The sequence below is a fragment of the Engraulis encrasicolus genome, chromosome 4, assembly GCF_034702125.1.
Source record: "Engraulis encrasicolus isolate BLACKSEA-1 chromosome 4, IST_EnEncr_1.0, whole genome shotgun sequence".
In the NCBI taxonomy this organism is placed as follows: Eukaryota; Metazoa; Chordata; class Actinopteri; order Clupeiformes; family Engraulidae; genus Engraulis; species Engraulis encrasicolus.
Genome location: NC_085860.1, coordinates 24,717,662 through 24,726,803, shown reverse-complemented (window position 1 = coordinate 24,726,803; position 9,142 = coordinate 24,717,662).

Here is a 9,142-nt window from a genome sequence, read left to right as displayed (position 1 = left end):
TACACACACACACACACACACACACACGCACACTGTGTTTCTCAGGTATGTGACGTGATTTGGGAAGAGTGGGAGTGCATGGTGCAATCAGCCCCATCCCCCGTCAGTGCTGTGACATTTCCTCTGACCTTTTCTGGATGTGAGGTGGGTGGGGGTGATAATGGAACCAGCCTTTCGCAAGGTAATCATCTTCCTCTTCCTCCCATTGCCATAAGTATATAGGCTACTGCTCTCTACTGTGTTTCGTTTCTTATTTGTGTTTGCCTATATTTCCAAGGTTATGCAGTACCTCTGTCCTTTCAAAGGTGCTACAGTCGAATTGTTATCCAGGTATCCAGAGTCCTGTCAAGATGGAGCTATTTGTTAAAGGTGCACTGTGTAAGATGGTGGCCAGAGAAGGCCAGAGCAACTAAACGATGCTGCTTTTCGCCAAATTAGGTCTTTTCATGTATATTTTCTCAATAATAAACTAAGAAGTGTCGAGTTGCATTGTTTGCAGTTTTGATCGAGAGCAAAGGTGTCAAAAGTAAAAGTAAAAATAAAAAAAGAAACACAGTTTCCTTCCAACACAGGTAACTTATGTGAGTAACCAGTAGACCTCACGATCATCAGCTACCTTACGATCAGCTGACTCTGCACAGGTTGGATCAGGTTTCTGGTGGGTCCTTGTTAGGTCTTTGGTGTTTTTCAGGAACAGCACAGTCTATCTCATTAGGTACAATTGAGTAAATGGTGGAACAGCTATGTAACATCATGTGCTACTGTTGTATTTACATGAATTTGCTTTTGACACCTCTGATCGAGAAGGGGATGAAAAGGCACTTAAGAAACATGCTAAGGTCCACTGGTAGGCAGCTGTCAGATTAGAATGATGTCCTGTCACTCTTGGTCAAGGAAGGCTTACAATCACACACACACACACATACATGCACGCACACACACACACACACACACCCACACACCCACCCACACCCACAACCACACGCACACGCACGCACACACACATACACACACACACACACACACACACACACACACACACACACACACACACACACACACACACACACACACACACATGGAGGCACACACGCACGCGCATGCACACACACACACACGCACGCACGCACACACACACACACACACACACACGCACACACACACACACACACGTCATACACACACACAGAGTGCATTAAGTGACTGTCACTCCAAAATGCTGCTAATATATCCCTTCAGAGTGGGTTGCTGCCGCACTATAGACAGACCCTTTCAAAGCGACCAGTGTGACACTCGCTCACACATCACTCGCTCACATCACGCCTGTGCATTAGGGACCAGTTGGTGGGATGTACATGTGCAAAACGCAAATGTTAAATATGGTGTTTAAATATTGCAAGGATAATTTTAATACAGTATGTGAAAGGCTGGTACAGTATGGCAGTGGTGGTGCAATCCCTGTATTGAGGAAAAGAATAATGAGAGAGAGAGAGAGAGAGAGAGAGAGAGAGAGAGAGAGAGAGAGAGAGAGAGAGAGAGAGAGAGAGAAAGAATGAGAGAGAGAGAGAGCATTATGTAATTGACTGACATGTTCAAGGACACTAACTGCTGTTTCCACTCAGATTATACAATGTTCACATAATTAAACTGTATAGCATATAGAATATTTTCTTTAAATACATTAATTAAATATGGCATACATAAATTATGTCTGCATACAAGACATGAAAAAGATGTAGCAAAGTCATGTATTCCTAATACAGGAGGTTTTGGTTCGAGCTGGGAAGTACATTTTCTCTCCTCTAAACTCTGAATATTAATTAACATTAATTAATAAGACAGAGAGAAGAGTCGTCTTTTTAATGCCCTTTCAGTATTTCCCCACACTTTTTTTTTTCGTTTGTTACATTATGGAGAATATTTCAAACACTTACGTATCTACACTAGTGTTTCTCAATGGGGGCGGTACAGCGCCCCAGGGGGCGTTGGGGAGCCTTAGGGGGTGTTAAGAATGATACAGTTGAGAGGGGGCAGTGCTTAGTTGTCATTGGGGGAATTAGTCCTTTTTTTATATTATGGGGGTTGTTGGAAGCCTTATGATAAAGTCAAAGGGGCATTGGGAGGCTTAGGATGAGGTGCCGCAAATAAGGCGTTTGTTCAAAAAAGGTTGAGAATCTACTGATCTGCATTGTTGTATATGAATGTGTGTTGTGCAACCTTGTGCCAGATCCACTTCTTGCTGTGTAGCACAGGCAGGTTTGGACTGGCCATCTGGCATACCGGACATTGCCCGGTAGGCCCACACCCTCATGGGCCCCTATTTTCAGAAGAACATTTTTAAAAAAAAAACATTTCTGAAAATAGGGACCCACGAGGGTATGGGGCCCACGAGCTGGCGGGGCCCACCGGTGAGTCAGTTCTGCGCCGCTAATTATGAGGGGCCCCTTTAAGCCAAAAGTGCCCGGGCCCTATTTGTGCCCCAGTCCAGCCCTAGGCAGGCATATTAAAAGGCAAATGAAATACTGCCATTAAGAGAGTCTGAAAGGGCGCTGTGTGTAAATCTAGCGTTGCCACAGAAACCATTTACATGCATAACCAAGTAGGTCGGCATGACATGCAGTATAACTCTAAATGATGTTCTTCAAAGGTGCTGGAGGACTAAGGCCAAAATTAATACAGCTGTCACATCCAAAATATCATTGCTCATAGGAGGCAAAAGGCTTTAACTATAAGTATAAACAGAATGTGTCAGCTGTACATTTTTGAATATATTTGCTGTGTCATTGTTGCTAGCGAAAAAACAGGGATTCAATATAGTGCGTTTTCTGAATCTCTGGTAATATGTCGTGACCATATTAATACTACATGCAAAAGGCGCATATTCTCCTGTTCTGCATGAAAAGGAGTCTGGCAGCACTGTATACATAACATAGACAGCTAGTCAGCTAAGGAGTGGCTAAGAGATATTGCTTTTCCTCTTTGCTTAACGGACATCCCAGATCTATATGTGTCAGGGCCGGTTTGTGTGTTTGGAGAAGTACAGTTGCCGGGGAAGTCGGCAGGGGGCGGGACAAAGTGGACAGTTGTTACTATGCCCAGGGGCGGAGGGGGCCCAGAACTGGGTTCTCATTACATTGTATATATTGTGTGGGGGGCCCTTTCATATGACTTTGTCCTTGGCCCAGCCAAAGCTGTCAGCGGCCCTGACAGTAGCTATCGGTGCAAGAGAGCTACAGTGTGCATAGTGCACTGATGAGTTTGTTTTAGACACTCTATTACTCGACACACATCTTTCACTCTGCCCTCCATTCATCCATCTCTCCTGCCTTCTCTCTCTCTCACTCCGCTGGCATTTGGTGTTAGTGCTCACTGCTGCTCAAGGGAAATATGAAGTGAGTTGTTAGGTCAACAGGCAAACAATACAATACAACACAACACACCTCAGCCTCTCATGCCCTTATCAACAGCACTACAGCCCAAGGAAATACAATGCTATTCAAACACTATAGCTGTGCTAACTGTGAAAGGCAACGCCAGCGAACAGGAATAATATAATAGCGTGTGTGTGTGTGTGTGTGTGTGTGTGTGGAGGGGGGTCTGCGTGTGTGTGTGTAGTTATAAGTTTACATTTTTTGACTATGTTACACCCTCATTTTTTTCAAGTCTGTCTCCCTTCTTTTTGTTTAGTTACACTCTGGAATGTCAACATTTGTCCTATCCTGCGATGGTGAATAATCTTTAAACAATTCCTGGATCCGGATTGTGATTCGGATCACCACCAAAATGTAATCAATTGTTCACTTTGTCATTTCCAACAACTCCACAAAGTTTCATCCAGATCCGTTCATAACCTTTTGAGTTAACCTGCTGACAGACAGACAAACAAACACACAGACAAAGACAGACAAACCAATGTGATCGAAAAGATATCATCCTTGGCGGAGGTAATAATAACACAATTCACTAAAGTAAATGTATGATTAGAACCTGCACGCACGCAGTATGCTCGCAGTTCCACGACATAGGTCACGTGGAACTGTTGAATGTGTGTTTTTTTTTTTTTAAGAAAGAGACACCTGTGTAAAGACACGACATGCAAGGTGGAGCCTCATTCTTGAAAAATTGAGTTGAGCATTTTGGCCAACACCCTCACAACTGACAAACTTGAGAGTGAAGCCTGCTCCAAGCTGAACATTTGCTGTATTGTGCTCTATAACTGGAGCAGCATGCACATCGATTCCTGGGACAGCACCTTTCAATTGTCTGTTTGTACAGCTCACAAAAACACACATTTTGAGAAATTCTTGAAGAGCATTTATATGCTTTTTCACATTTGTATGAGAGAGATGTTATGTCTACGCTATTGACAGAAGAGGCGGAAACAGAGATAGTTTTTAATTAACGGCTGAGCCGTCAAAGATTTGTTCAATAAAATCACCTTTCGTTTGGAAAAATATTAGTCATTTACAGCTTTCCCCATTCTCTCTCTCTCTCTCTCTCTCTCTCTCTCTCTCTCTCTCTCTCTCTCTCTCTCTCTCTCTCTCTCTCTCTCTCTCTCTCTCTCTCTCTCTCTCTATCTTTCCTTCCCTCATTCCTTTTCTCTGATATTCTATCTAGGTCATTTTTACTGCATAGTCCCACTTCCCCAAAGCGGAGAGGTTCTAAAAGTAAAGAAATACTTGTTTCTCCATTCTACTGCAGATTCACATTGGAGATCCCTCACATTGTTGATGCATGACAAACTCAAATGCTCTCCTATTGTGCAGTCCACATGACACAGAGGTAGACAAGGTAAAAAAAGACGTATTAACACGTTTTCATATGGTATAGCGTACAGCATATCTCTGCCAGATGCATATTAGTCATATTTGAAATGGGTGATCATATCTAATTTGGTGGGAAAAACTAGATGTTAGGCTTCTGAATGGTTGTGTCATTGCGTCCACTTTCAATGGCCAAAAGACATGCAAGCAACTGAACTTCAATTTTTAGAGATGGTGAATGAATGAGAATCTTTACAAACTCCATTTTCAGAGGTTTTGTCGGTCGTCCATGTCGCTGGGGTGAAGAAATCACTGCACATCATACTGATTTCTTATCAGTGAAGCTCTGAAAGGTACGTCAATATCCCTCCCCAGTGTGTGTATTGTGACAGTGTAACGCTTTTGAAAAAATATATATATTTGTAGGACTTTTTTGCCTTTATTTTTTTACAGGACAGTGGAGGAGAGACAGGATGTAAGTGGGGAGGGAGAGACTGGGAAGGATCGGCAAATGTCCCAGGGCCGGAATCAAACCTGGGCCACCAGCGTAGGTACCCAGTGCCTTACAGTACTGTTAGGCCAAGGCATCATTTGGGTTGGGACAGTGCTCTGACTACTAATGACGTTTTGGCATTGCATTTGGTAGCCCGAAGACCTGGGTTCAAATCCCACGGTGACTCTAGCCACATGCATACAAAAATCATTTCATTGTTATATTTCAATGAGAATTTGAAGGAAAATAGTTGATTCAGTCATACCTGGATTTCATCCATGAAAAAAATCATAGAAACGTATTCAGTGTAACTGGACTCTCAGACAAGACATACACGTATGCATGCACACATGCCCACACATGCCCACACATGCCCACACACACACACACACACACACACACACACACACACACACACACACACACACACACACACACACACACACACACACACACACACACACACACACACACACACACACACACACACACACACACACAGCAGAACAAGAAAGATAGAGTGTGCCTAATGACAGGTTCATTGGCAGTGAGCCATTGACAAGATGATGAGAGCGTCCGTTGGTGTTTTGTGTGGAGTTGGCACACATGGGCCACACATAACCCGCAGGGGTTCAGAAGGGAGCGTACCTATGTTCCCTGGGTCCCATATTCCCCGGTCTTTGTATGGAACCAGGGAACTAAGGACCCTTTTTCGAAAAAAGGGTCCTATGTTCCCTGCATTGTATCTGATAAGGGGATAAGGCCCAGGATGATTGTGCATGCATATTTCTCTCACAAACCGTTGGCAAGCACATTTCATGTCAAGTTTGTGCACAGTGGCAGCTTAACCCTAACCGTAACCGTAACCCTAGCAACAACCCGCGCTCGCCATACGGCAGCAGTCTACTTGGAAGCAGTGGGAAACATAGGATCTGGGGAATATAGAGTTGACCCCGTTCAGAAGAGCACCTGGTGACGGCGCCTCAGTGTCATCCTTCTCTCCGCTGCATGTGAGTTCACAACCGCTAAGCTCCTTAACATGGCTCGCAAGACCGAATTCCCCCCCTGAGGCCACTCTTCAACTGTGAAAATAAATGAATGAATGATCAATAGTTAATTACATGCTGGGGCCTAGTAGTATCCCCCAATTACGGAGAGAGGGCAAAACCAAAAAAAACCTAATCTAGTCGTGCTGGACGATTGCGGAATGACTTGTGGGATGATTGTGGAGGAGTAGCGTTTACCCTTGTCCCTGAGCTATACATTTGCAAGTGTTTCCTGAAGAACACTTAAAAAAATGGAGTGTCCTCCAAGTGAAGTGCCTATTAAGAGCCATGAGTGTACGTCTGACTGTGAGCCATCCCCCCGTGCTGATGAGTATGCATGCGGTGTCCGAACCATCTCTTAGGCTTAGGGCATGGAGATATGAGTAGAGATGGTGGTTGCAGAGGAAGAAAAAGAGCGAAAGCGAAGCGTGCCCATGCATTCCTGCCTTGACACTTAACTCAGGGGGGTATGGTAATTTCCAAATTTGTATATGGTGGTTTGTGTGCTTGTTAGGATTAACGGTAACACTTCCAAATAAGGGGCCATAATTAACAGTAAAGTAGCTGTAACCTAATACTTAAGTAAGGGTTAATAATCATTACTTAAGGCCATATTAGACACATATTAATTGTTATTAATGCATATGTTGAGCATTAGTAAGCAGTTACTTAACTATTAGATAACAATAGCATATTATTATTATACTAATAGATAAGTAAGGGCACAGTTAATAGTTAAGTAGCTATCAGGCCATACTTAACTAAGGACCAAAATTAATACTTACTTAATACAAAAGTATGGCATAACTAATGGATAAATAATACATAAATATTGGGGTTTGGGACCCTTATAATAGAGTTGGCTGAGGATAACTAATGGTTAATTAATGGATAGATATTGGTGTTTGGGACCCTTATATTAGAGTTGGCTGCGGATAACTAATGGTTAATTAATCCATAGATATTGGTGTTTGGGACCCTTATAATAGAGTTGGCTACGCATACCTAATAGTTAAGTAATTAATTTACTGTGACGTCTAGCTTTCACTCGTTCAAATCACTGTAATAATGGCAACAGGAGCCATTATATAGCAAGGATTGGACGTACACTTCTCATTGATGGTGGGGTGATGAGATGTAATTTGTTCATATACCACTTATTAGTTTTAATGGTAAAAACCCTACAATAAATGCAGAACATTATGAAGTGTAATAGTTTTGAAGCGAAACTAAACCATTCCTTTGTGATAATGGAGTTAATGTCTGAGAATATTAGCTCCAAGAAGTGCAGTGCATGATGGGTACTCAATCTACAGACAATATTTCGGTATTATTTATTCATTAGTTATGCCTTACTTTTGTATTAAGTAAGTGTTAATTTTGGTCCTTAGTTAAGTATGACCTAATAGCTACTTAACTATTACTGTACCCTTACTTATCTATTAGTTAAATATTTTGTATGCTATGAACTTGCAACACAAGGTAATAGTTATCTAATAGTTAAGTAACTGCTTGCTAATGTTTGACATGTGCATTAATAACAATTAATATGTGTCTAATGTGCCGTTAAGTAATGATTATTAACCCTTACTAAAGTATTAGGTTATAGCTACTTTGCTGTTAATTATGGCCCCTTATTTGGAAGTGTTAGGATTAACTTCTCAAGTCCTCGGTTACATGTACCTGCATGTATGTGGATATTTTGGTAAATGCATATACTTTTCATCCATTAGGGCCTTTTGTTTACACATAAACCTAGTTTTATCTCTCTATAATTGACATTTTAATTTTACGTTAACCTGACATAAAACAGACATGTGTTAAAAAAAACAAACAAAAGAAAGCAATAGTTCTCATGCGAGTGATTCCACATAATTTGTGCTGATGTTTTATCCTCATTTCGTACAATCGGGTCTTAAAGAATACATCATATATATATATGTATATACATATATACAGGGCTCTGACTGCACCACTGAGGTGGCAGCACAGCACAGCAAGGAGCTGATTTAAAGGTGAAAGTGAAAGCGAAAGCGAAAATTCCATCACCACGGGCATGGAATCCTCTTATGGCCACCCCCCTGCTGCCGCACAAAGTTCAGGTGACCACCAGCTGCCCATAAGTTCATCTCGGTTTAGTTTAGCAAGTCTATTTCAGGAAGCTCTGCCTTTTGAAACTTTGCATATGTGCATAAATTGTGTCCTCGCCTCGCTCGCTCCAGGACACTACAATGGGTCCAGTGCACTGAGCTCATTAGCCAAACCGCGGCCCCTCTTCAGGGCTGTACGGGGGAGAAATAGGGCCCGGGCACTTTTGGCTTATAGGGGCCCCTTTTTTACATTTCTGAAAATAGGGGCCCACAAGGGTGCAGGGCCCAACGGGAAAAGCCCGGTAGGCCAGATGGCCAGTCCAGCCCTGCCCCTCGTCTTCTCTCCACCCCCTTAACCCCTCTCTGTCAACCCTGGGCCCGGGCCTGGGCCTTTAGTTGACCCATTTTGCTAATTCGGTCCTAGGAGCAGCGGCCACTGGTGCACTGGAGTGCCAGTTTCTGGCCTCGCCAGCCACATGTGAGCCACCTGATGGTAGGTGCCATGCGAGGGGAGAAGAGGAGGGAAGCTGGTGGAGGAGAGACACAAGGGGGTGGGGGAGAGAGGAGGGGGAAGTGCGAGTGATGTGAGGGGAATGGGGGGATGTGATGTGAAGGGGTGTGTGTGTGTGTGTGTGTGTGTGTGTGTGTGTGTGTGTGTGTGTGTGTGTGTGTGTGTGTGTGTGTGTGTGTGTGTGTGTGTGTGTGCGTGTGTGTGTGTGTGTGTGTGTGTGTGTGTCTGGGGGGGTAAGG